Raw genomic sequence first — 26,766 nt, 5'->3', positions numbered from 1 at the left:
CCCCATGGACACTAGCTTGAGCCCAAGGTCGCTGACGAGCCCAAGGTCACTGGTTTGAGCAAGCGGTCACTCACTCTACTGTAGCTTCCTGCTCAAGGCATATATGAGAGAGCAATCAATGAACAACTAAAGAAACTAAGGAGCTGCAAAGAAGAATTGATGCTTCTCATCTCTCTCCCTTCCTGCCTGTCTGTCCCTATCTGCTCCTCTTTCTGTCTCTCCCTTTCTCTCTGTCACAAATAAAAATGAATGAATGAAAGAAAGAAAGAAAGAAAGAAAGAAAGAAAGAAAGAAAGAAAGAAAGAAAGAAAGAAAGAAGGAAAGAAAGAGAAAAATACAGCAAACAGATTGGAATGGGCCAGGAGACTCATGAGAAGGTGTGGAAACTTGTTTAATTCTCCCCTTAAATCCATATCTTCTTTTTCCCTAGTAGAAAGTTTTAGCTATGTTCCAACTTCTCCACTAAACATAATTATCTGCCTATTTACCAAAAATGGCTTTTAGTCTCCTTGACTAATTTTTAATGGCTTTAATTAACACTGGACTCAGCTGAAAATGACAGAAAACTCCATCATCATTAGGGAGTGAAGCTCCTCCATTCTCTAGCTCTGCCATTGTCAGGTAGGTCCCACCCTATGGTCTGACATGACAGCTTGAGACCCAGCTATGATGTACTCATTCCAGGCAGCCTGACCTTTCTGGAACTTATATATGACACTTCTACTTACATCCTCATGGCTAGAATTTAGATATATGGCTACTCTGTAGTGGGGCAGCTGTGTTAGGCTGCCTCAATGGTGTACCAGCTGTAAGCACTTTGCTTGATTAGTGCATGAGCATGTGACAGAGGCACGTGTGCATAGTCTATATAAGGCTATGGGTATTCATGCTTGAATGGATGGGGAATTGCAGATGGAGGATGGCCTACCTGCCACTGTGAGGGGCCATTTTTGCTGTTTGTTTGCCTGAGAAGAAGTTTTCCCTGCCTGTGTGTTTGTCCACCATCGTGAGATTTTATTAAACAGAATGGTCCAACACTTTCCAGCTCCACAGTTTCTCTAGCATCTTCCTAAATTCAATGTGGACCTGCCTGGCCTTGGTGACTGGCATTACATCTGATGTAGTGGGCAGGGTTTGGAGCAGGTTGGTATGGAGCTGCTGACACTTTCAAGGGGTGGAATAGAGGAGTGACAGTTCCTGATGGCTCTCCTATTGGGACCATTTCCTGGTTTTTTTTTACAATCCTGTGAGAAGAAACCAAGAGGGCTGTGTGAGAGACTGAGCAAGGTTGAGGGCTCTAGGATGAGCTTCATGCTGAATGGAAACAATGGTGTGAACTGAAGAGAGCTGACTGGGCCCAAGAACTGCAGTGTGAGATACAGATTGAGCACCAACAGTGCCTGGAACTGGAGCAGTCTCTAGAGAAGGAATTGCAGGTTTGAAAGCTGCAATTTTCCTTGGAAGCTGAACATTGGCAGAAACAGCTGTTGGAGAAACAATTGCAGGTTCAGGAGCTCGAGAGTCAGCTTCAGGTTGAGAACCGGCTGCTGCAGGAGCCAAAGTGGGTATGGAAGATGGAGCTGCATTCCTGCCAGTGGAGTGGCTCTGGGTGGACTGAAGTAGACATTTCCGACTCCTCCTCTTCTGCGGGGGAGGCTCAGGCTGCAACTGCCATCTGCAGACTCAGAGCCCGGCTGGTGGTTGCCAAGAGGGTAAAGACCCAGCAGCCAAGAGATAGGCACAACCCCCTATGTAGGTAGTGGAGCACTCTGTGATCCAGCTCTATACCCAGGCAGAGCAGATGGAGTTGGGGGTAAAATTCATGCAGAAACCCACTGAGCCCCTAGCAGCCTGCTTGGTGCAGTTGTGGGACATAGGGTGTAGATGGCATCATGTTCTCCAGAACAGAGATGGACTGTAAGGCTGTGAGGGCTGCTACTGGATCCTTGGTTGCTTGAGTTTCCCTGACAGGCTACCTGTCAGCAGCCTAGCACAAATCTAGATGTCTGAATATATTCAGATAACATAGGATAAAAATGACGAGCCCATTAAAATACCATGGGAAGATGTCGGGATGGAGACCAGTTATGGTCTAGTTTCCAGGGGCATGCAGGCTGCGTCACAGGAATCCTGTGTCTCAGTGCATGAGAGGTGTCCAGCTGGTGGAAGAAATTCTGCATGCCTCAGATGCTGGCTGGAGAAATCTGGTGTATGTTGTCAACTATATCAAAGGTAACAAAAAAAAAATGGATGAGACAGATGCTTTGTCAACAGTGAAAGTGAAAAGACCAGTCCAGAAAACATCTGATTTAATAGTGTTGGGTCTCCCATAGAAAACCACTGAACAGGATCTAAAAGAATATTTTTTTAATCTTATTTTTATTAATTTTAATGCAGTGACATTGATAAATCAGGGTACATATGTTCCGAGAAAACATCTCCAGATTATTTTGACCTTTGATTATGCTGCATACCCCTCACTCAAAGTCAAATTGTCCTCTGTCACCTTCTATCTGGTTTTCTTTGTGTCCCTAGCCCTCCCCCCACCCTCTCCCTCTCCTTTCTCGCCCCCTCCCCACCCCTCCACCCCACTTCCTGTTACCATCACATTCTTGTCCATGTCTCTGAGTCTCATTTTTATGTCCCATCTATGCATGGGTTCATATAGTTCTTAGTTTTTTCTGATTTACTTATTTCACTCCATATAATGTTATCAAGGTCAATCCATGTTATTATAAATGATCCAATGTCATCATTTCTTATGGCTGAGTAGTATTCCATAGTATATATGTACCAAAGCTTTTTAATCCACTCGTCCTCTGACGGACACTTGGGCTGTTTCCAGGTCTTCGCTATTGTGAACAATGCTGCCATAAACATGAGGGTGCATTTATCTTTCTGGAACCATTATATGGTGTCCTTGGGGTATATTCCTAAAAGTAGGATGGCTGGGTCAAAAGGCAGTTCAATTTTCAATTTTTTTGAGGAATCTCCATACTGTTTTCCACAGTGGCTGCACCAGTCTTCATTCCCACCAGCAGTGCAGGAGGGTTCCCTTTTCTCCACATCCTCGCCAGCACTTATTCTGTGTTGTTTTGTTGATGAGCGCCATTCTGGCTGGTGTGAGGTGATATCTCATTGTGGTTTTAATTTGCATTTCTCTAATGATTAGTGATGTTCAGCATTTTTTCATATGCCTATTGGCCATCTGTATATCCTCTTTGGAGAAGTGTCTATTCATTTCTTTTGCCCATTTTTTGATTGGATTGTTTGTTTTTCTGGTGTTGAGATTTACAAGTTCTTTATAAATTTTGGTTATTAACCCCTTATCAGACGTATTGTCAAATATGTTCTCCCATTGTGTAGTTTGTCTTTTTATTCTGTTCTTATTGTCTTTGGCTGTGCAAAAGCTTTTTAGTTTGATATAGTCCCATTTGTTTATCCTGTCTTTTATTTCCCTTGCCCGTGGAGATAAATCAGCAAATATATCCCTGCGAGAGATATCAGAGAGCTTACTGCCTATGTTTTCTTCTAAGATGCTTATGGTTTCACGGCCTACATTTAAGTCTTTTATCCATTTTGAGTTTAATTTTGTGAATGGTGTAAGTTGGTGGTCTAGTTTCATTTTTTTGCAGGTTGCTGTCCAATTTTCCCAACACCATTTGTTGAAGACGCTGTCTTTACTCCATTGTATGCCCCTACTTCCTTTGTCAAATATCAGTTGTCCATAGAGCTGTGGGTTTATTTCTGGGTTTCCCATCCTGTTCCATTGATCTATATGCCTGTTCTTATGCCAGTACCAGGCTGTTTTGAGTACAATGGCCTTGTAGTATAACTTGATATCAGGAAGTGTGATACCTCCCCCTTTATTCTTCTTTTTTAAGATTGCTGAGGCTATTCGTGTTCTCTAAAAGAATATTTTTATGGTTTAGGTCAGGGGTTGGGAACCTATGGCTCGTGAGCCAGATGTGGCTCTTTTGATGGCTGCATCTGGCTCGCAGACAAATCTTTAATAAAAAAATAATAACATTAAAAGTATAAAACATTCTCATGTATTACAATCTATTCATTTCCTACCACTCATGTTCATGGTTGCGGGTGGCTGGAGCCAATCACAGCTGTCCTCCGGGACAACACCAAATTTTTATTGGATAATGTGTAACGTACACGGGTCATTGTATGGCTCTCATGAAATTACATTTTAAAATATGTGGCGTTTATGTCTCTCTCAGCCAAAAAGTTTCCTGACCCCTGGTTTAGGTCAAGAAAGATATTAAAACTGGTCATTCAGGCCCTGGCCGGTTGGCTCAGCGGTAGAGCGTCGGCCTGGCGTGCGGGGGACCCGGGTTCGATTCCCAGCCAGGGCACATAGGGAAGTGCCCATTTGCTTCTCCACCCCCACCCCCTCCTTCCTCTCTGTCTCTCTCTTCCCCTCCCGCAGCCAAGGCTCCATTGGAGCAAAGATGGCCCGGGTGCTGGGGATGGCTCCTTGGCCTCTGCCCCAGGCGCTAGAGTGGCTCTGGTCACGGCAGAGTGCGACGCCCCAGAGGGGCAGAGCATCGCCCCCTGGTGGGCAGAGCGTCGCCCCTGGTGGGGGCGTGCCGGGTGGATCCCGGTCAGGCGCATGCGGGAGTCTATCTGACTGTCTCTCCCCGTTTCCAGCTTCAGAAAAAAATACAAAAACAAACAAACAAACAAAAAAAAAAACTGGTCATTCAAAAGGGTTTGGCTTTGTTTGATTTATGGAATATGAGACCCAGGTGAAAGTCATGTCACAGTTACATATGATAGATGGACGACGGTGTGACTGTAAACTTCCTAATTCTAAGCAAAGCCCAGATGCGCGTCTGAGAAGAAGAAAGGTGTTTGTTGGGCATTGTACAGAGAATATGACTGATGATGAGTTGCAGCAGTTCTTTTGCCAGTACAGAGAAATGGTAGATGTCTTCATTCCTAAACCATTCAGGGCTTTTGCCTTTGTTACATTTGCATATTATCAGGTTGCCCAGTCTTTTGTGGAGAGGACTTGATCATAAAGGGAATCAGTGTCATATATCTAATGCTGAACCAAAGCACAATAGCAATAGACAGAAAGAAGTGGCTTCTTTGGTGATAATCCAGGTGGCTTTTGCAATCAGGGTAAATTTGGTAACAGTAGAGCAGGTAAAGCTGGTTTGGGAAGCAATCCAGGTAGTAACATGGGTGGAGGGATGAACTTTGGTGCTTTTAGCATTAATCCAGCGATGGTGGCTGCAGCTCAGGCAGCTCTGCAGAACAGCTGGGGTATGATGGGCATGTTAGCCAGTCAGCAGAAACCATTCAGGCCCATCAGGTAATAACCAAAGCCAAGGCAACATGGAGAGAGAGCCAAATCAAGACTTCGGTTCTAGTAATAACTTGTACAGTGGTTCTAATTCAGGTGCAGCCATTAGTTGGGGGTCAGCTTCAAATGCAGGGTCAGGCAGTGGTTTTAACGCAGGTTTTGGCTCAAGCATAGATTCTAAACCTTTTAGCTGGGGAATGTAGACAATGGGTGATGTTTGGTTTTAATGATGGGTGGGTATTCAAATTTTTCTAAATTCATGGTAAGTATATTGTAAAATATGTATATACTAAGAATTTTCAAAATTAGTTTGTTCAGTGTGGAGTATATTCAGCAGTATTTCTGCTATTTTTTTTTAGAAAAAGAAGGTAAAAGCAGACCAGTTCCTTTCGGTTGAATTACATGCATGCTGTTTTCCTAGCAGTAGCGGAAGAAATGAACAGTGGTTGAAAATTTCTCTGTTTTGGTGTCTACTGACTCTTTGACAGTGACCAATGGCCTGGTTATATGATCATAAGCTGAGCAATGGAAGGCTTCCCAGCCAAGAGGATGCCCTGGCCATATGGAACACAGTCCTGTGAAAACTTGAGAGCTCCGTTAAAGGACATATTGATGTCCATCAGCAGAACACTTTTTTAGGTCTGAAAGGTGATTGAAGTCAAGAAGCAAATAGAAACCCTTGGTCTCTTAAGCTGGCCACTAATGATCATGGAATAAGTGGACATCAGAATCTATAGCTTGCAGAGATAGGCTAAACCTAGACATATTATTTTGCACCCTCTGAGGTGCAAAGCTTAAAGAACTGCTCTGTGTGCCAGCAAAAGAGACAGTGAGTGCAATTGGCTGTGTGGCATATCCTGAGAGGAAGGCCCCGAGCTTAGTTGGCAAGCAAACAATGCTGGTAGGCCTGGGTGGCTGCACCTGGGTCTGAAAGGAAAAGCCACTGACTGGGCTTTGCTTGCTGATGGTAGATACCAATGCTCAGAGTGTTATGAAAGGAGCCGGACAGGAGATATTGCACAAATTTAGATGACTGAACATCATTTCTTCAGACCAAGGAACACATTTCACAGCTCATAATGAATAGGCAGAGAGAATAGTCAATAGTACTCCTCAGTACTAGTTTGATAGCGAATTGAAATGGGCAATGAAAACATTGGTTTTCTAAATAGGGGGAAGGGCGAGGGACCCATCCAACAAGGATGGGCTGGGGCCTGAGGCCCTACGTGAAATTGGCAATCCACTGGTCTCCTTCTAATGTGCAGCAGGTGTTGGCATTGCCTGTAATGGACTTCTTACCTTGGTGATTTGCACAGACAGCCGGGCTTTCTATCATGGACTGCTTCTCATCCAGTTGCAGAGACACACCAAGGACACTTTTTGCTTTCAATGGACATGGCCCTGGATTGTCCGCCGCCCCCAACCCCCCATGATGGGTGGCCTTGTTGGCACCGTGGGGTTGGGAGTTGGAGGTGGGCCTGCAGTTAACACCCTGGGAAGAGTGCTCAAGGAGACATTGTGAAGGGCACCTTTGAAATGTTTGTAATGCACCTATTATGAGGTAAGCAACTCTAAAGGGGTGGAGTGTGGGGCAGCTGTGTTAGGTTTGCTCACTGGTTTACCAGCTGCAAGTACTTTGCCTGATTGGTGCGTGAGCATGTGGCAGTGCCACCTGTGTGTGGTCTATGTAAGGCTATGGGTGCTTGGGCTCATGGAGAGGGGATTGCGGATGGCAGATTGCCTGCCCACTACTGTGAGGGGCCATTTTGCTGTTTGTTTGCCTGAGAGGTGGTTTCCCTGCCTGTGTATTTGTCCCCCATTGTGGGACTTTATTAAACAAAATGGCCCAACACTTTCTGTCTCTGCAGTTTCTCTAATGTCTGCCCAAATCCAATGTGGACCTGCCTGGCCTTGGTCACCGGCATTACATCTGTCCACAAGGGAAATTGGGAAATGTGGTATTTATTCTATGGCTATATACCTAGTTAAAAACAGAGCATTTATTGCGAAGAAGAAGAAGAAGAAGAAGAAGAAGAAGGAGAAGAAGAAGAAGAAGAAGAAGAAGAAGAAGAAGAAGAAGAAGAAGAAGAAGAAGAAGAAGAAAATAATAAAACAGAAACAGGGGTCCCTAGAAGTAGCAGTTTGTGTTCTCAAGGGTTAGATGATATAAATGTTCAGGAGGAAATGCTTTTTAAAATTATGTTATAATAATGATAATGACTTTCCTGAAAAGGCCAAGTGGCTCTCATTTATTACTCTGGGGCACAACAATATTGCCACTGATCAGAATAAGAAGTTTCCCAAGGAGAGGCAATGCTTAGCTGGAGACAGAGAGGGTGGATTTTCAGAACAGAATTGGGGCCTGTGTCTAGCCTGGTTAGTGTCATTGCTCAGACAGGAAAACAGTCACCTTTTTAGCAGTTCCCAGCACCAGTGGCTCAGGTCACCTGCTCCTTATCTTTTGGAATCAGGAAAAATTATGAGTTTTGATGACTTGAAACTTGAGCTGTGGGGGATTTGAAGGCATCTGCAGTATTTTAAATCAAATGAGTATATTAGGGTCAAGGAGCACACCGAGCGGCTAATTCCTACTCAGTTTGTTGTGCTCCAACTGAGTTATGTGGTGAGCTAGAACTGTGCCCTGCATGTGGTAGAATTGATTCCATTGAAACTAAAGATGAGTGGTCAGAAATAAAATTATACCTTCAGGCATTAGTGAAAAGTGGCTTTTAAAAGAATCTTACTTTCCCCTAGGTTAAACTATAATTTGAAAACTGATTTATTCATTTCTGTTTTCATTCACTAGGTCAAGCATCAATTGCTTGGATATCTCTGAGCACTTGGCAGATATGCAGAGATGACATTGAAAAGCTTGCTCAGTTCTGATAGATTTGCAACTGTCCATGGTCTGTAGACACTCTAAATGTCTTAGATTTTTATTCAGCTGGGAAGGCAGCGTGGTAGAAAGAGCACTGAGTTAGGAGAACTGAGTTAAAGTCAGCCCTATGTAATCTTGGGCAACTCTCTTAACCTTTTTAGGTCCTAACTTTCTCAAATGTATGATTTATGGTTGAGTTAGATAAGGGATCTCAAGTCAAATTCCTACAGTGGCCAGGCATGTAACATAAATAAGTGAAGTAGAAGTAGACCTGGCTTAAGAAAAATAGAGACAGAAGTTCATTGCCTTTACTTTTAACTTAAGTTTAAGAAAAACAGCAGTTGGGGCCAACTGGTCACCAATGGTCACCAACATTCAACTTCTAATCCAGAGAAACTACTGGGAGCAGTGGGGCCCGGGGTGACCTAAAGGAGATGGCCCTTTCCAGGTGGGGTTGCTGCTGCTTATCTGCAGTGGGGAATATGGGCTAGTGCGGCCAGGTCTTCAGAATTTTCAAGAGGATTAGGAGATATGGGTTATTTCACTTATGTGAGATGTTCTGATTTTCTCATTTGGGGACAACTAACTCAAAACTTTTAAAACCCTTCTGCCAGTCAGTCTTATATGGGCCAAACCAAAACATTGGTTTTCAGGAACACCCATTTATGATTTTTGGGTTAATGAGAGTCACTGGAGCAGTAGTTCTAAAATTGAGATTTCTGGGTTCACCAAGAGCTTCAGTGGGCTCAAATCCCTGGAAATCATGCGCTAAATTTTGTAAATGTACATTTTTTGGGAGAGAGGATTCAAACTTCATGAGAGTTAAGAACCCATGACCAGCAGACTTTTGATTCACCAGTTAGCCAGGCACAGGTTTCCAGCATTTAGTTTTCAGAATGTCAAGCAACTAGTGGTGATATCATCAGACACTTGGCATTCACTCACTCATTCACTAAATAATAGTTATTGAACATTTACTATGTCTGAGGCACTGGGAATAGAGAAGCAAAGAACAGAGACAAAGTACTTGTTTCCATGAAATGTATATTCTAGTGGAGGTACACAAATGAGATCTATAAAGAAAAAAAGTATATATAATGCTAGGTGGTGATGAGGGCATTGTCAATCAAGAGGAAATAGAGTGACAGGTGGGGTAGAGGGGGAAGGGGAAAAAATATCTTAAAATTTGACCTTTGTTTGCCTGACTGGTGGTGGCACAGCAGACAGAGCATTGACTTGGGACACTGAGGTTCCAGGTTCAAAACCCTGAGGTTGCTGGCTTGAGTGCAGGCTCATTAGCTTGAGCATGGAATTGCCGGCTTGAATGTGGGATCAGAGACATGATCCCATGGTTATTGGCTTGAGCCCAAAGGTCACTAGCTTGAAGTCCAAGGTTGCTGGCTTGAGCAAGGGTTCACTGGCTTGACTGGAGCCCCCTGGGTCAAGACACATATGAGAAGCAATCAATTCACTAAAGTGCTGCAACTATGATTTGATGTTTCTCGGCTCTCTCCCTTCCTGTTTGTCTGTCTGTCTCTGTCTGTTCCTCTCTCTCTTTCACTTAAAATTAAAAAAAATTTTTTTTACCTGTGCAGAGACAGAAGTAAGGAAGCAAGCCATACAATTATCTGGAAAGAGCATTTCAGAGGAGGGTGAAGTCAAACCAAAGGATCAAGACAGGCACATAAAGTGGTCTGTTTGTGGAATAGCAGGTTAATGGGAAGGCAGTGTGGTACAGAGAGCATTGAGTGAGAACTGAGTTAAAGTCAGCCCTGTATAATCTTGGGCAAGTCTCTTAACCTTTTTAGGTCCTAACTCCCTGAAATATATTATTTTTTTTTTGTATTTTTCTGAAGTTGGAAACAGGGAGGCAGTCAGACAGACTCCCACATGTGCCCGACTGGGATCCACCCGGCATGCCCACCAGGAGGCGATGCTCTGCCCATCTGGGGCATTGCTCTGTTGCATCCAGAGTCATTCTAGTGCCTGAGGCAGAGGCCATAGAGCCATCCCCAGTGCCAGGGCCAATTTTGCTCCAATGGAGCCTCGGCTGCAGGAGGGGAAGAGAGAGACAGAGAGGAGGGAGAGGGGGAGGGATGGAGAAGCAGATGGGCGCTTCTCCTGTGTGCCCTAGCTGGGAATTGAATCTGGGACTCCTGCACGCCAGGCCGATGCTCTACCACTGAGCCAATCGGCCAGGGCCTCAAATATATGATTTATGGTTGAGTTAGATAAGGAATCTCAAGTCAAATTCCTACAGTGGCCAGACATGTAACATAAATAAGTGAAGTAGAAGTAGACCTGGCTTAAGAAGGCTTTGATAATTTTTTTATAAGCCAAATAATTCTTCCAAATTGTTTGCAATTACTTTATCTCTTTATGTTGACCTTCACAGTTTAGAAGCAGATCTAAGAAAAGAGGCATACTATCCCCACTACTGACCAGTGCCATAAATTGGCTTTGTCTTTCCTGAGAGCTGTCTAGTAAATTTAACAAGAGCTATAAAACTGTTCACACCTGTTGACATGTTTGCTTTACTTTGTGAAGTATTTCTACAAGACAGAAGAGCTTTGGACAATACATGTGAAAAATTTTAAACAATCTTAATGCTCAAAATAAAATGAAAATAATCAAAAACAAAGTTTCACATGCTTAGATTATTTAAAACTGTTCAGGGGAGACAATATTAATGAAGGGAAATGTATTACATGAAAAATTAAAAAATAGACAAGATAGAGATGTGTATATTTATGCTGATCAAAATTATAGAAAAGGTATTGCTGCACCATTAACAAAGATTGAAAGGGAATTTGAAGGGACACAAAAAACTTGGTTAGTTCTCCTTTTGGGTGGAGTTATGTTCCTAATAGATTAATTTTTTTTCTCTTGTTGGATTACATTTCAAAATTATAAAACCATTTAAATTAAATTTATTGGCGTGATATTGGTTAATAAAATATATAGGTTTCAAGTGTACACTTTAAAATACTTTTATTTTGAAATTAAATTTAATGGAGTGACATTGATCAACAAGAGTACATAAGGTTTTGGTGAACATCTCTGTAGCCTTTAAGCTGCTGACTGTGCTGCATGCCCACCACCCAAAGTCAAATTATTTTCTGTTTCATATATTTTTCCCCCCTTTTTTCGAGTGTACAATTTTTTGATACTTCATTTGTATATTGCATTGTGTTTATCATCCAAAGTCAAATCTACTTCTGTGACCACATATTTGACCTTCTTTACCCTCTACTCACCCCAACCCCCCTTCCTCTCTGTTAACCACCATACTGTTTGTTGTCTATAAGTTCTTGTTTGTTTGTTTCTCTTGTTTGTTCATTTGTTGCTTTCAGTTTTATATCCCACAAATGAGTGACATCATATGGTTCTTGGCATGTCAGATTTTTTTTAAAGCTGAGGTTTACCACCTGTGAAGTACCATCCTTTTATGATGCCACTGCTTGAGACAGAGCTGTTCTGCGGACACTGAGCTCACTGTGCAATGGTAAGAAATATGCAGTGTGGTCCACGGGGGCATGATTTGGCTTGCACCCAACTGGAGCTATGAAACAGCAAGATGCTTTTTGTCATAGTTTTAGTACCTGTACTACAAACAGATTCAGACTGTGACAAAAAAACTAGCAGTGGCTTGAGAGGAGGCAGCTAGAACTGTAAACTGTAGTTTCAACTGTGGTAGGGTATAGAAAAGCAGAAAGTCCCTTTGCTGTGACACTGTCCACACTCTTCCTGATTCAGCCCTATCTAATTTTGTTGTCTCCTCAAAGGAAAAGGGGTACTCTGGCTTATAGAGTCCCAAAGCAAAACACTATCTAGTCTAGAATGAACTTTGAGACATAGTCCTGTCATTCAGTCAATGGTCATTTCTTCAGAAAGAACTTCCCTGGCCATTCAATCTAAAGCAGCTCCTAGTAGTGATGAAGGACCAGCACCCCATTTTGGGTTCTGTGTATTAGTCCTGCATACCATCCTACAGAATCCTGTCAATTTGTTTATGTGTTGATTGCCTGTCTTTCTCCATTATCACATAGGCTCCTTGAGGATGGGAACCACTGTGTTTGTCTTATTTCCTACTGGCACCTACAATGACTTCTGGTGCATAGTACTTCTTTGATAATTTACTTATTTAAGTGAATTAATATACAAACTTACAGCAATTAGCAATTCAGGGGGTCTGGACTTCCACAGGTCATCTGGATGTCATTTCTTAAATCACCCTGAATGAAGGATTTTATACTGGAGGATGAGACTACAAAACTGGGCAGCTGGGTTTATCAGAATCTTAGCAAAAATGTCTGAAGCCCCAGGAGAAGGCTTGCTCTGGGGAAGGAGAAGAGCCTGATTCACATCCTGTCTTTGGGGAATTCCCTCTCTTCCCACATCCCCACTTTTTCTTCTCCCCTTCCTTTCCTTCACTTCTTTTGGAGAATAAAGTCAAGCAGTCAGGTAAGCCATGGTGGATGGACAAGAATCTCTGTGTATTTTTCTCTAGCAGGCTGCCCAGGTCTTCGAGAAGAGACTTGCATACATGGAGGGTGGGATGGGGGAAGCAGTCACTCAGGACATGCAGATTTTTGGTTGCTTAATTATTGCATAATTTTAAACAGACAGCTCACAAAATAGCTCATTCCACAAAACTGGAGTTTAGCATCTGAATGTCAATAGGAAGTGATGCCATTATCAATTGGAGGCTGATTTTTGTTGGGCAGGTGTGGAGATGCTGCCTTAGGAGCACATGATAAAGAAAGTCTTCAACTGACTACCTGAGCTTATTGTTCTGGAATGTCTGACACAATGCTTCACTGTGTGTGAAGATGAAAAACTGCAGTGATCCAAAATATATAAAGAACTCACAAAGCTCAGCAACAAATAAACAAAGAATCCAATTTAAAAATGGGGAGAGCCCTGGCCGGTTGGCTCAGTGGTAGAGTGTCGGCCTGGCGTGCAGAAGTCCCGGGTTCGATTCCTGGCCAGGGCACACAGGAGAAGTGCCCATCTGCTTCTCCACACTTCCCCTCTCCTTCCTCTCTGTCTCTCTCTTCCCCTCCCGCAGCAAAGCTCCATTGGAGCAAAGATGGCCCGGGCGCTGGGGATGGCTCCTTGGCCTCTGCCCCAGGCACTGGAGTGGCTCTGGTCGCAACAGAGCGAGGCCCCGGAGGGGCAGAGCATTGCCCCCTGGTGGGCAGAGTGTCACCCCCTGGTGGGCGTGCCGGGTGGATCCTGGTCGGGCGCATGTGGGAGTCTGTGTCTCTCCCCATTTCCAGCTTCAGGAAAATACAAAAAAAAAAAAAAAGGGGAGAGGCCTGACCAGGCGGTGGCGCAGTGGATAGAGTGTCAAACTGGGATGCCGAGGACCCAGGTTCGAGACCCCGAGGTGCCAGCTTGAACATGGGCTCATCTGGTTTGAGCAAAAGCTCACCAACTTGGACCCAAGGTTGCTGCCTCGAGCAAGGGGTTACTCGGTCTGCTGAAGGCTCTCAGTCAAGGCACATATGAGAAAGCAATCAATGAACAACTATGTGTCGCAATGCGCAACAAAAAACTAATAATTGATGCTTCTCATCTCTCCATTCCTGTCTGTCTGTTCCTGTCTATCCCTCTCTCTGATTCTCTCTCTGTCAAAAAAAAAAAAAAAAGGAAAAAAAATGGGGAGAGGACCTGAACAGACACTTCGCCCAAAAAGACATAGAAATGGCCAACAGATACATGAAAAGATACTCATCTTCACTAGCTATTAGAGAAATGCAAATCAAAACTACAATGAGATACCACCTCACACCTGTTAGATTGTCTGTTACCAATAAGACAGGTAATAACAAGTGCTGGAGAGGCTGTGGAGAGAAAGGAACCCTTATTCACTGCTGGTGGGAATGTAAACTGGTACAGCCATTATGGAAGAAAATATGATGGTTTCTCAAAAAATTAAGAATAGAACTACCATATGACCCAGCAACCCCTCTATTGGGTATATACCCCTAAAACTAAAAAACATTGCTATGCAAAGACACATGCACCCCATGTTCATTGCAGCATTGCTCACAATGGCCAAGACATGGAAACAACCAAAGTGCCCCTTTTGAGAGGATAGGATAAAGGAAATGTGGAACATATATACAATGGAATATTACTTAGCCATAAGAAACAATGACATAGTGACATTTGTGACAACATGGATGAACCTTGAGAACATTATACTGAGTGAGATATATAAATTAGAAAAAGCTAAGAACTACATGATTTCACACATAGGTGGGATATAAAAATGGGACTCATGGACATAGATAAAAGTGAAATGATTACCAGGGGTTGGGGAGTAAGGAGGGACAAATATACAGTGACAGAAAATGATTTGACTTCGGGTGATGGGCACACAACACAATCAACAGTTCAAATATGAAAATTATGTAGTCTTATTGATCGATGTCACCCCATTAAATTTAATTTTCTAAATAAAATTTAAAAAAGAAAAAATGCAGTTATTAAAATGAAGGCTAAAATCCCATCTTTTCTTATGTATTTTTGTTGAGAGCCAAGAGTGTCGAGGATCATTTTTTTAGTCATTTTCTGATCATTTAAATTGAATTGCTGAACACATGCATGTCTTTGGTAATAATTGCTCACATTTATTAGAAGCTTACTATGTACCTGAAACTGTTCTAAGTGCTTTACTCATCAATCCTAAAAGGTGGTTGCTATTTTTCTTTTTTATTGATAAAACAGAGGCACAGAGCAGTTAAACAACTTGTCTGAGGTCCTCCAGCTAGAAGTGACAGAGCCAAGAAATGAATCCAGAAAATTTGACTCCAGCATCCATGCTTTTAACCATTACTGCTATACCATCTATATTTAGAGATAGAGACACCTATTGATTTAGTTTTATTTTACAGTTATGTGTCATATAACGGTGTGTCAGTCAATGATGAACTGCATATACGATGGTGGTATACCATATAGCCTAGGTGTGAAGTAGGCTATACCATCTAGGTTTGTATAAGGACATTTCATGATGTCCCCACAACAAAATTGCCTAACAACACATTTCTCAGAATGTATCTCTGTCATTAAAAGTAGGTGACTGCTTAGTAATGTAGGGCCTCCTCTGGTGGAGCTAAGTATCAAGTTAAGTATGTTGGAAGATATAGGTAAATAAAATATAGCTGCAATCCGGTCATTTCTTACCTGCAGGGAAGGAGGAGATGCAGTGTGTGCCGTGATGCAAAGCCCAGCTCTTGCTTCAGGAGTGAGGCACTCATTTATTTCCCGCCTACTCTGGATGATGTCTGTTGATGGTTCACAGCTGAATCCTACCCGGGCCTTCCTCTAGTCAAAGGAAGCTGCTTAACCCAAGGTTAATCTCTGCCCACATCCAAGAACTAGTTGCTGGAGATACAAAGACAGATCGCCTTACTGCAGTTTGTGATAATTCTGAAAGCCATTCCATAAGCAGAGCCGTTCAACTTCCCAGCCCATCCTGCTGGCCTCACTCCCTCATGGTTGTTATTCCTCAGAGCACTCAACAACACTTTCCTCATGTGAATCTGTCTCCCAGAGCATCTTTCTAGGGGAAGCCTGACCAAGATAGCAAGCAAGGTAGAAGGGCCTTCTAGGTTGAGGGGACAGAATGAGCTGTCTGGGCAGTTTCTCCCAGCACGCCATGTGCAAGTAGGACTTCCACACTTGGCTGTGGTGGGAAAGGCAGCTGGAGAGGGAGGCAGGGTGAGATCACAGAGAACCTTGTATGTAGGCTTAGGAGTTAGATTGCACCCTCAGATTGTTCATTCATTCATTTAACAAATATTAAGGGTGTGCCTACTGTTGGGCAGATAAAATATATTATGCTCGCTTTGTTAAAGATGGTGCTGCCCACATGGAAGCCTGTTGCCCAGATGATATTAATGAAGGTTGGGGGCAGGCTTGTAGCCTGGGGCTTGGTTTTAGGACTAAGCCTTCCCCACCCTTTTTGATGTGGGGTGGTGCAATCCCATCATGCCCCAGATAAGTGACTTTGTATTAGAGACTTCCCTATTTTGTATATTGGATTAAAAGTTTTGATTTCTACACTATAAAATGGGGGCAGAACGGAAGCTTGCTCTCTTGGTTCCTGAAATTAGCATTAGAGGAGAGAGCAGAGAGGAGAGCAGAAAGAGGCCATGTGAAGGAGGCCAGGAGAAGCAGCCAAGATGGTGGAGTGTTGAGTGAGAAGCCAGTTTGTGCAGAGTTTGTGCAGGGAGAAGGAAGGAGATGGGGAACAGAGGTGAATAAATCTGGTGAGCTAGAAACCTTTGATTCTAGGAAACTCGGATAAATCAGTAGCTTTGTGAGCACTGAATGTGAGTGGGTTTTGGAGTCCAGTGTGTGTTTTTACTTGCCCGCCGGGTGCAAGCTAGGATTAAAGATGATGGCCCACCAGTTTTTGGCTCCATTGTTTCTTTACCAACTGTCTGAATCCAATGCAAACCTGCATGAGCCAGGTGGCTGTGATGGTGGCCGTGGCCACTGGCTTCACACCTACTATATGTAAGGCATTGTCCAAACCACTGGCAAAAACTGAAACAAAATAAGGGTATTTATAACTCTCTTCCCTTTGAGGTTAATGGGAGGATGAAATAAATGCCACCACTAGGTGCCTAGTGCTTGCTAACATCTCTCTCTTCTCTCTTCTCTCTCTGGTGGCAGATTAGTAGGGGACTGAGGGTTTCCAAGAGGCAGAGGCAGGTAATTAGAGTTTAGAATCAAATCAAAAGAGAACCTGTGACTATTTACAGTAGAATGCTGAAGTGTGTGGTACAGGCTTGCAAAAGCCTACTGCTAAATTTTCACAAATTTTGCAAGCTGTTATTAACCATAATCATTGTTAAGTTATATAACATAAAGTTAAATAAATTATATTAAAAACAAAGGTTATAAATACTGAGAAACTATCACTTTCTGATTATTTTACTGCATTTTCCATTTCTATGCTTTTCAGATTTTTACATTTGTTGTATCAATATGGTTGGGCCTTTGTTCCCAAATCCACATTCAGAGACACCGCACTGGCAGCTTGAAATCAACCACGGTGAGAGTCTTTATACCAAGGAAATCTGAAAACACTACAAATCTGCAGGGATGGATGTTAGATATTTACCAACACACTTCTGACTACAGACTTGTGCTGCTGTGCAAAAATTATGAGCACTGAGGTGGCTGTAGTTCTGAGCAGTGATGTTAAGCGCTTGCTCTTTGGAGATTTTAGATAGAGAGGCAGTTTAGCGCAACATAAGGGTACAGGTGCAGGAGCCTTCTGCCCAGGGGCCAGTTCACACTCTTCCTTTTAACTTTGGGCAGGTGGCCTAATTTCACTGTGCCTCTGGCTCTTTTGTAAACAGAAACACTCTCAAGTAGGGTTATCATGAGGAGTAAAGAATGGAAAGCAGAGAAGAGCTGGTGCGTTGCACACGTTAGGTACGCTGTAATTTTTAGCTATTATCTCTGGGTTGGCTGGCAAATGAAAGAGCACTTTGGAAGTCACCCTGGCAGCCTGGACAAGTCATGACAGCTCAGCAGTCTCTAGCCTCCCTCCAAGTGAAAGGCAAGGCCAGAAGGGCAAGCCTTCCCCAACCTCTGTTAGGGCCTGGTTCTCCTTCCAGAAACTCCTGTATGCCCCAATGTCTGCTGTCATAATTCATATCATAGGATCCTTGCCTGTTTCCTTGTCTGTCATCCTCAACTGGACTGCAGGCTGGGAGAGTAGGGATTGGGTCTGTCCTGTATGTCCACCCTGTATGTCCCCAGCAGTCAGCACAGTCTCAGGCACAGGGCAACTGTTCAAGAAATACTGTTGAATGAATGTCTGAATGTTGAAGAAATAATGTTGAATGCCTATTTGCCTATCTAGAGAGTTTTCTAGGTAAAGTTCTGTGAGGGCAGGGATTGTCTATCTTCCTAAAACACCGTTGTTTGTCTGGTGACCAGTGAAGGATATGAACTCACCGTTCAGTGAATTGACTCTAAGATGCTAGAATGCTGACACTCTCCCTTCTACTTTTAGAGCTGCTGCTTAAAGGACAAAAGTGAGAATATTGGGCAAGCAAAATGGAAGCTAGACCAGTACTGAACATGCAAGCACTATAGATAGCTTCGTCTTTAGCACTGTGGGCTTTAGGGTCAGGTTGATCTAAGTTTAAATTTTGCTGGTCATTTACTAGCTGTGTGTCCTTGGCCAAGTTAGTTAACTTCCCTGAGTCTCAGTTTCCTCACTTGAAAAATGAGGATACAATATACCTATTAGGTTATAAAATACTATTACAAAATAATTTATTATAAATTAAGTAACTTTACAAATAAAATAAATTATAAGTATTTTACATAATAAATTTAAGTACCTTACAAATAAACTGAGTTACAAATAACTTGTTTTAATTAAAGAAATTAAGGTACTTAAAATATAAATATTATAAATGATAAAATCATTTTAAAATAAATTAATAAAAATGCTATATATAAAGCACTAAGTCTTATTATATATGGGACTGAAACAATGGTAGCCATTTTATTATATGAAAATCTTGGAATAGAGAATGTCTCTTTTCCCATAGAAATGGATTTCTTTGAAACCAATTACAGGCAAGTTGATTTTTCTGAATTATCTTTAGTGACCTTGGCATTGAAATCATATTAATTTAGAAAACTGCGGTAAAATCTACTGTAGAAGGAGTCATAAAAGTACTGGCAATTAGAAGCCAGGATGCCCCTAGAGAGTTCATAAGCATGTATGAATTTCAGAAAGTGGACTGGGGAGAGCTTAATCACTGGTGTGATAATCAGTGGGTGAATATAGGGTGATCCAGGGAAGGCAGTATTTCCTTAACATGTCCTATATGTGGCATTGTTCATAAAACATTGTTGCAGTTGTCCCTTGTAATATTGCAATTCACTTTTTGCGGCCTTACTGTATCGCGGATTTTTAAATTATATATATTTAATTTTGTATCGCAGATTTTTCACTATATAGGATTCACTACTGTGGATTTTGCAGATAGGTATTTTTATATATTTATTATTTTAATTATTTTTGTGGTAAATTAAGCAAAATAAGTGTGGGAAAGGTTAATAACAATGTGGGAAAGGTGTATAAGAGTATGGGAAGGGTTGATAAAGCCTTAAAATATATATAAATAATGAAATAAATATAAGGTCGCACTTTGCAAATTTTCATCTATTGTTGGGGGTTCTGGAACCTAGCCCCTGCAGTAGAGGAGGGACCACTGTACATGTCATTGGTATACATGTGCAAACATTTCCATGGGGCATTTACCAACAGAGGAATTCTGTACCATAAGATAGACCAGTACATCCCTTCAGCCTTAGCAGATATTTTTAAATGCAGATTTTTTCAAAATGGTCTTACTAATTTGCCTTCTCACCAGCAGTAGGAGTCACTTAATGAGAGCTCCTTGCCAATACTTGGTGATATCATAATATGGTTTTATTTGCATTTCCCTGGTAACTCATGAGACTGTTCTACTATGTTTAATGGCCATATTATTCTGGACATCATTTGTGAAGTTCCCATTTAAGTCTTTGCTTCCTTTCTATTGGGTTATCTACCTTTGTGCGTGTGTTTATTTGTAGTGGCTCTTCATCTATTCTGGATAAAAGTCCTCTGTTGCCTTCTGGATAAAAGTCCTTTGTTGCCCATATCTTCTCTAACTCTGTGACTTGCCCTTTCACTCCTTTAATGGTGTCTTCTGATGGATACTAGAGACACACAAAAGAGAATTCCAGATGAATGTAGATCTAAATGTGAAATAAAAAATGAAAAACAAACAAACAGGTAGTGAGGAGAATGTCTTCACAACCTTGGGGTAGACAAAGATTTCTTTTATATGATCCTCAAAACACTAATCTAAAATGAAAAGGTTAATAATTAGACTACTTTAAAAGCTGAAACTTCTGTGCATCATAAGACACCATTAGGAGAATGTGCTAAGTACTTGCATTATCTCATTCAGTCCTTTCAAAGTGGGATATAGGTATCCCTGTATGCAGATGGGGGATTGAGGCTCAGAGAAGTTAATGAACTTGTCTTGTACCACACAGCTTATTAGCACAGAAGCTGTAATTTGAACGAAGGTCTGACTGAATCTAGAGACCCAGCTCCTATCTCCTTTATTATCTCCAAAGTGTCCCCCATGGGGCCTGACACAGTGTTGGGCCCCATATATGTGTGGCCATTGGCTTCCCATGGTGCCTTCCTGTGTTCAGAGATCACTTAACATGGCCCTTGTTTCTCCCTATAAATTATTAATTTTCACCATCATTGTTTTGAAAGCTTGGCCTGCTGGGAACGGCTGCTCTTTGGTCTTTTTCTTAGTCCCAAGGAAGCAAGACTCCTCTGAGTATATTCACCACAGTTGCACTAGGAAAGACTTAGACTACTGTTCTGTGGAACATCTTTGGTCTGGCAGGATAAATGGCAAAGGCCCAAGTAACAAGAGAAAAGGAAGCTCTTGATGGGCAATTCTAGGCCCACCAAGCCCTGCACTGTACACTCATGGGGCTGGGGTCAGCAATGTCCCAGTATCCTGTGTGTGTGCCACCACTTCTTCCTTCTCTTCCTGGGGGCCAGAGGCCCTCCCTGGGAGCTGGGCACTGTGAGGTTACCTTTGTGAGAAGTGGGACCACAGCTTTGGGGATTGTGGGTGAATCACTTGCAGTTGTAGCCAGGGTCACCCCAGGCCAAGGTCCCTGTTATGCATGCTGATGACAGCAGAAGCTAAAGTTCCACAGTCCTGTCAGCAGTCTCATGAGAGTGAGACAATGCCAGGATCCCATTCATGAGTACTCTGAGAGGATCTGGCCACGTGATGACTGCATCTCAACATCCTGATGTGAGGAGAAGCATTGAGCCAGTCACACTAATCACGGTGGCTAACATCTACTTAGGATTTACAGCACTCTGCTGAGCCCGTTCTTTTTTTTTTTTTTTTTTTTTTTTTTGTATTTTTCTGAAGCTGGAAACGGGGAGGCAGTCAGACAGACTCCCACATGCGCCCAACCGGGGTCCACCCGGCACGCCCACCAGGGGGCGTCGCTCTGACGCGCGACCAGAGCCATTCTAGTGCCTGGGGCAGAGGCCAAGGAGCCATTCCCAGCGCCCAGGCCATCTTTTGCTCCAATGGAGCCTCGGCTGCGGGAGGGGAAGAGAGAGACAGAGAGGAAGGAGAGGGGGAGGGGTGGAGAAGCAGATGGGCGCTTCTCTTGTGTGCCCTGGCCAGGAGTCGAACCCAGGACTTTCGCACGCCAGGCTGACACTCTACCACTGAGCCAACTGGCCAGGGCCCGTTCTTTACATATTCTTACAAATGGACATCATTTAGTTGTAAAAATGAACACTCTGAAAGATTAATACTCATATTCGCTGAGTGGTAGAATCAGGATTCAAACTCACATCTGTGTGACTCTCAAACTCAGAGGAGTGTTTACCATGAAACTAATGAAGGTAAGAGTCAGAGCCCCCCAGTTACATGGGTCCCTTCCAAAGCATGAGAAATGCCCTAGCATTGTATTCCCAAAATCATATGTTCTTTAAAAATTTGCAAAACTACTTGAAACCATGTCAACACAATAAAATTCAAAAATTTGCAAAACTAAAATAAAATTTGCAAAATTAATAGATTGATTCCTGAGTCAGTTAAAACTGTTGGCCCTTTCAACTATGTCTTCCTTTTTTGCAAAGTTTTCTAGTTTTGGGTGGGATTGGGAATTGTGGTTCTGGTTAAGAAGAATTTGAATTGGGGATATATTCTGTTAGGCTTTGGTGGGATATATTGGTGTGGTTTGCAATCACTTCTGTGATGCCCCACTGAAAGGGCTTCCAGGAACACTTGTGCTGTCCTCTGTGCCCACTCACATGGCCTCGTGTCTCTATGCACAAAATTAGAGCTTGGGTTGCAAAATGTGAATGTGTTCTGTGACTTCAGCATAGGAAGTATGCAACAAGTGGAGGAGAAACAAGAAACTAAAAAAAAAAAAAAAACAGAAACAAAAAGACTGCTAGTAATTGAAACTAATTTTCTATTTCCATTCTCTCTATAGACCAGTGGTTCTCAAACTTTTTGAAGTCAGGGCACATTTAAAATCCTACAAATAATTGTAGGTGCACTAGATACAAATTTCTGAAAAATATATTATAATAATTAAGTCAAATATTAAAGAAAAAATATATAAAGTCCAAGAGTGCTTTGAAGGTAATTAAACAAAATAAATACGACAAAATTAATTTTATTCGAACATTAAAAAACATTTTTATGGGTTTTTTTGAGTTATGCTTTTTAGAATTCATAAAAGAGAGAGGTTAAAAAATAAACAACAAAAAAGTTATCTTTTTATATATATAGATACATTCTTAGTAAGATTTAGTAAATTGGGCAGGTTCCAGCACGAATGTGTTAAGTTTTTTCATTCTTCTATTTATGAGAAACATGAGCCTGATGTGACCCAGCGATTTCTTCAATGTTTGGGCATACATTTGAAAGACAAATTCTCATTTTCTCATCAATATATTGAAGAATTCCTCTTTTTGTACTTTTTTTTTTTTTTTACAGAGACAGAGAGGGAGTCAGAGAGAGGTCTAGACAGGGACAGACAGACAGGAATGGAGAGAGATGAATGTAAAGCCAGAAGCCACGGCCACCAGGGTCAGCATTGGTTTTGGACAGTCGGTAAAGAAACAATGGAGCCAAAAACTGATAGGCCATTTTCTTTAATTCTAGCTTGCACCCGGCGGGCAAGTAAAAATACACACTGGGCTCCAAAACCCACTCACATTCAGTGCTCACAAAGCCACTGACTTATCCGAGTTTCCTAGAATCAAAGGTTTCTAGCTCACCAGCCTTATTCTCCTCAGTTCCCCATCTCTTTCCTTCTCCCTGCATAAACTGCACACAAACTGGCATCTCACTCAGCACTCCGCCATCTTGGCTGCTTCTCCTGGCCACATGGCCTCTTTCCGCTGCTCTCTGCTCTGCTCCCTCTGCTCTCTCATGCTAATCATCCCAGGAACCAAGAGAGCAAGCTCCTGTTCTGCCCCCATTTTATAGTGTAGATTCAAAACCTTTAATCCAGGGGTCTCAAACTCGCGGCCCGTGGGCCACATGTGGCCCGCCCACCAATTTTGTGCGGCCTGCAGACTAATCAAACTTCGTGGATTAGTTTGCTGGCCAGTCTGCGGGCCGCACAAAATTGGTGGGCGGCCGCATGCGGCCCGTGGGCCCGAGTTTGAGACCCCTGCTTTAATCCAGTATACAAAATAGGGAAGTCTCTAATACAGAGTCACTTCTCTGAGGCATGATTGGATTGTACTGCCCCACATCAAAAAGGGTGGGAAAGGCTTAATCCCAAAACCAAGCCCCAGGCTACAAGGATTCTGCCTGCCTTTAGCCCATCCCCAACACACATTAATATCACCTGGGCAACGGCCTCCACGTGGACAGCGTCATCTTTAACAAAGTGAGCATAATATATTTTATCTGCCCAACAGATGAGAAGCATCAATCATCAGTTTTTTGTTGTGACACCTTAGTTCATTGATTGCTTTCTCATATGTGCCTTGACTGCAGGCCTTCAGCAGACCGAGTAACCCCTTGCTCAAGCCAGCAACCTTGGGTCCAAGCTGGTGAGCTTTGCTCAAACCAGATGAGCCTGCACTCAAGCTGGTGACCTCGGGGTCTCGAACCTGGGTTTTCCGCATCCCAGTTCGACACTTTATCCACTGCGCCACCACCTAGTCAGGCTCTTTTTACTCTTGTGTTGAGTGCAGAAAACCCCCACCATATATATTATCTTAATTTTACACCAAACAAAGGATCCAAGAAACTTGCCTCCAGTCTTTCCAGGGAACATGAAGGGTAGTGTAAACAATCCAGCACCACAGTTTAACAACCTTTTGCAACCTAATCAAGCAAGTGAGTGGGGGGTTGGGCAGACTGTCAGCTTACAGCCAATTCCCCACACCTCTGTCCCCCAAAATCTAAACTCCAAAAGCCCTGTTGGTTTTTTGGTCCCCAACAGGCACATATGTCTCTGGAATACCATAGGGCACAACTAGAAATCTTCTATGGCATACCGGTTCACCCTGGCTCACACTTTAAGAACCACTGCTATAGACAATGAGATCACAAAACTGTTGTCACAGGAAGAGGCCATCAAAGAGTATGAAGTCAAAAAATATAAGAAAAAATTAGGTGTTGTCAGGCAGTTAATTAATAAAATATAGTATATTATTTTTCTGGATTTTGTTATGGTTTGTGATATTTGTCAGTTTTATTTTTTAATTCAATGAGAGGAGGGGAGGCAGAAAGACAGAGTCCTGCATGCAACATGACTGGGATACACCCAGGAAGCCCACTAGGAGATGATGCTCTGCCCATCTGAAGTGTTGTTCTGAACCAAGCTCTTCTTAGCTCCTGAGGCAGAGGCCATGGAGCCATCCTCAGTGCCTGGGTCCAACTCGCTCAAATTGAGCCATGGCTGCAGGAGGGACGAGAGAAAGGAAGAGAGAAAAGCAAGAGAAGGAGAGGTGGGGAAGCAGATGGGTGCTTCTCCTGTGTTCCCTGACCAGAAATCGAACCAGGGACATCCACACGCTGGGCTGATGCTCTAACACTGAGCCAACTGGTCAGGGCAATATTTTTCAGCTTTGAAAAATTGATAAAATATGGTGCTTTCTTTTCTCATTCAAATAGATACTTTTGTATCATTTTTCTTTTCTTTTAAAGATTTTATTTATTCATTTTTAGAGAGCGAGAGAAAGAGGGGAGGAGCAGTAAGCATCAACTCACAATAATAGTTGCTTCTCATATGTGCCTTGAATGGGCAACTCTGGGGTTCCAAACTGGTGACCTCAGCACTTTAGGTTGATGTTCTATCCACTGAGCCACCACAGATAAGGCATGTATTATTTTTCTTTTTTTCTTTTCTTTTTGTTTGTATTTTTTATTTTTTATTGATTTTAATTCGTTGTGTTTACATAGTTACAAGTGTTCTCCCGAATATATCTCCCTTCCTCATCTTCTGTGTTCTCAATACCACCTTTACACCCTCCACCTACCACCTTTCCCCCTTCCCTCCATGATTTCTTATCCATCCCTCTAGCTCTCTGTGTTATGTGTATATACTTTCACTAATATCTTTCCTTTCTTTGATCCCCATCCACTCATCCCCTTTCTCTCTGACCACTTTCCTTCTGGACTCTTTAACCCCTTCCTGCCTCTCTTCCATTCCTCAGTTCACATTGTTCATTGGATTCCTCATAGGAGTGAGTTCATATGATATTTTTCTTTCTCTGCCATCTTATTTTGCTTAGCATAATAGACTCCAAGTTCAACCATGTTGTTGCAAAGGGTAAGATTTCCTTCTTTTTCACAGCCATGTAGTATTCCATTGTGTATATGTACCACAGCTTTTTAATCCACTTGTCCACTGATGGACATTTGGGCTGTTTCCAGAACTTGGATATTGTAAACAATGCTGCAATAAACATGGGGGTGCATTTCTTCTTTTCAAACAGTGCTATGGTGTTTTTGGGGTATATTCCTAGAAGTGGGATAGCTGGGTCAAAAGGCAGTTTGATTTTTAATTTTCTGAGGAATCTCCATATTGTTTTCCACAGTGGTACACCAGTTTGCATTCCCACCAGCAGTGCAGGAGGGTTCCCTTTTCTCCACATCCTCGCCAGCTTTTGTTATGTGTTGTTTTGTTGATGAGTGCCATTCTGATAAGTGTGAGGTGGTATCTCATTGTGGTTTTAATTTGCATTTCTCTAATGATTAGTGATGTTGAACATTTTTTCATATGCCAATTGGCCATCTGCATGCCCTCTTTGGAGAAATGTCTCTTCAGTTCTTTTGCCCAGTTTTTGATTGGATTGTTTACTTTCCTGGTGTTGAGTTTTACAAGTTCTTTATAGATTTTGGTTATTAACCTCTACGTGTTAGTGAATATTTTCTCCCCATTGTGTGGGTTGTCTTTTTATTTTGTTCATGTTGTCTTTTGTTGTGCAAAACGCTTTTTAGTTTGATACAATCTCATCTGCTCATCTTGTCCTTTATTTCACTTGCCCGTGGAGTTAAATCAGCAAATATTTTGCTGTGAGAGATGTTGGAGAGCTTACTGCCGGTTTTCTTCCAAGATGGTCATGGTTTCACAACTTACATTCAAGTCTTTTATCTATTTTGAGTTTATTTTTGTGCATGGTGTAAGTTGGTGGTCTAGTTACATTTTTTTTGCATGTATCTGTCCAATAGTCCCAGCACCATTTGTTAAAGAGACTGTCTTTACTCTGTTGTATGCTCTTACCTCCTTTGTCAAATATCAATTGGCCATAAAGGTGTGGGTTTATTTCTGGGTTCTCTGTTCAGTTCCATTGATCTGTGTGCCTGTTCTTATGCCAGTACCAATTTGTTTTGAGTACAATGGCCTTGTAGTATAACTTGATATCAGGAAGTGTGATATCACCCGCTTTATTTTTCTTTTTTAAGACTGCTGAGGCTGTGTTCTTTTGTAG

The 26,766-nt window shown here is 42.4% G+C and overlaps 1 pseudogene; it reads left to right on the top strand.

The window, feature by feature from the left end:
- Window positions 1–2,002: 2,002 nt before the first annotated feature.
- LOC136336211 (TAR DNA-binding protein 43-like) lies at window positions 2,003–5,526 on the top strand (annotated as a pseudogene).
- The last annotated feature ends 21,240 nt before the right edge of the window (window positions 5,527–26,766 follow it).

Source organism: Saccopteryx bilineata, chromosome 4, assembly GCF_036850765.1.
Source record: "Saccopteryx bilineata isolate mSacBil1 chromosome 4, mSacBil1_pri_phased_curated, whole genome shotgun sequence".
In the NCBI taxonomy this organism is placed as follows: Eukaryota; Metazoa; Chordata; class Mammalia; order Chiroptera; family Emballonuridae; genus Saccopteryx; species Saccopteryx bilineata.
This window is presented reverse-complemented; position numbering and strand designations above follow the sequence as displayed.